Source organism: Schistocerca americana, chromosome 2 (genome assembly GCF_021461395.2).
Source record: "Schistocerca americana isolate TAMUIC-IGC-003095 chromosome 2, iqSchAmer2.1, whole genome shotgun sequence".
Classification (NCBI taxonomy): Eukaryota; Metazoa; Arthropoda; class Insecta; order Orthoptera; family Acrididae; genus Schistocerca; species Schistocerca americana.
This window is the reverse complement of record NC_060120.1, coordinates 501,390,239-501,392,538: the sequence shown is the minus strand read 5'-3', so window position 1 is coordinate 501,392,538 and position 2,300 is coordinate 501,390,239. Positions and strand designations below refer to the sequence as shown.

The 2,300-nt window shown below is 42.9% G+C and overlaps 1 pseudogene; it reads right to left on the bottom strand.

Annotated features, from left to right (window-relative positions):
• Window positions 1–1,176: 1,176 nt before the first annotated feature.
• Window positions 1,177–1,294, bottom strand: LOC124597391 (annotated as a pseudogene).
• Window positions 1,295–2,300: the final 1,006 nt, after the last annotated feature.

The following is a 2,300-nucleotide window of genomic DNA, read 5'->3' as shown; positions in this document are numbered from 1 at the left end:
CGAAGCCATGGCCCAATGAGTCAACAAGGCACTCCATAATGGTGTGGGGTTTGTATGTAACAGAGTAGGTCTTCTGGACCAACTGAACCGATTATTTACTGGCAATGGCTATATTCGGCTACTTGGAGACCATTTGCAGCCATTCATGGGCTTCATGCTCCCAAACAACGTTGACATTTTTATGGATATCTGTGCGCCTTGCCACCAGGACACAATGGTTCGCGATTGGTTTGAAGAACGTTTTCGACAATTCTAGCTCGTGACGAGCCCGACATGAATCCCATTGGACATCTACAGGACATAATCGAGAGGTCAGTTCGTGCACAAAATCCTGCTGCGGCAACACTTTCGCAGTTATGGACGGCTACAGAGGCAGAATGGCTCAATATTTCTGCCGTGGACTTCTAGCGACTAGTTGAGTCCGTGTCACATCGGGTTGCTGCACTACGCCAGGCAAAATGAGGTCCGACACGATATTAGGAGGTATCCCACGACTCTCATCTCCTCAGTGTTTACTTCAATGGGTATGATCAAGAGAGACAGTTTCTGCTTGCTGTCACCTGTTCAGTCATGATACACACGCTCAGCAATCTTGGCTGTAATTTAACAAATGAAATGTTTTTTATCTTTAATTTGTACATTTTAAAGCCAGTAAGCAGATATAACGAAAATAGTAGTTAAACTTCATTGTTTATTTTGTTAAAACGGAAGGGTAAACATACGAAAATCTAGATGACTTGAATAATAAACTTCAGAAAGGTTGTTACCGACTGCCTGAAAATATTAATTATAATCGACATTTAATCCACGTGTCCAGGAACCTGCAGCATATGCCAACCAAAGATTAAAGGGCACCGTGGATTGTTTCAGCAGAATTCACACAAGGGATGTAAGAGATTAACACGGATTTATTACAAAATTCACTGGACAAAATCATCTCTGACTGGGTAAGAATGCTCCTAAATATATGGATAGTACTTCGTCTTCAGGCCACAAGTAGCCCGTCGGGATCATCCGACCGCCGTGTCATCCTCGGATGAGGATGCGAATAGGAGGGCCGTGTGGTCAGCACACCGCTCTCCCGGTCCTTGTGATGGTTTTCTGTGACCGGAACCGCCACTGTTCGGTCAAGTAGCTCCTCAGTTGGCATCACGAGGCTGAGTGCAACCCGAAAAAGGGCAACAGCACATGGCGGCCCGGATGATCACCCATCCAAGTGCCGGCCACGCCCGACAGCGCTTAACTTCGGTGATCTGACGGGAACCGGTGTATCCACTGCGGCAAGGCCGTTGCCTATATACATGGATAGCGTGAAACAAAATTAACACGTCTGAACGCACTTGTCACCTTCGCTAGACTACTGGTCGGTGATTAATCGCTTGGACCCACAAGGGAGAGCAAGAGGTTAATCAGCTGTAAAAGGGATTTCTGGTGAGTATAACGTAGGTGAATGCGCCGGGATTATTCCTGTATAAAGGACACGGCATATTTCCTTCCTTTTCCTTGAACTATTCAACATTGTCTTCTGATCCTAATGACAACGTTGTCAACAGAACGCTGAACTGTTGTACTTCCTTCGTCTAATGAATAGTCGAACAGTCTTACAAGTCTCCAAATCAGCCCAGATAGGACTCGTAAGTTCAGGTGTTGACTTACCCATTCTGTAGATCCGAGCGTATTTAATGTAAAACTGAGTGATGATCATTTATATCGTCATACTAGCATTTTGTGAGGAAATTCGTTACCGACAAATATGAACAATATCTCACGCTCTCGTACGCAACTGTGTCCAATAGATGTCGCTGCAACGGACGATATCTTCGATTGTGCGAATTTTTTTTTCTTTTTTTAAGAAATAATGACTTGCATTTTACTTTAAACTGCATATTTGCCTTCCATTAATGAACTATGTGCCATATTGACGATGCTTTACGTGAGAACATGTGACTGTGGATGTTTCACTTGACGGTGTGGAATGAATATTGTTCAAGAAAAAGCAATCAGTTTTTCACTGTCTTTTGAACACTTTGACTGTGCTAAATAACTGAAATTACATAACAAACAATTATTTTTAGTAGCGAATGAAAAGATGGAAAAATTATTCCACCACGTGAGAGTGAAGAGAGGGATCCATGACCATTTCCTAGTAACAGGGGAAGTAGCACCGAAAAGTAAATGGGCAAATAGAGCACACAGAAATAAAGCCACAAAGAAAACAGTATGGAAAACTAAATTATTATGACGTCCAAGCATCAGAAATTTTTATCAGTCACGTATAAGACGACGTATGGTAAGGGAAA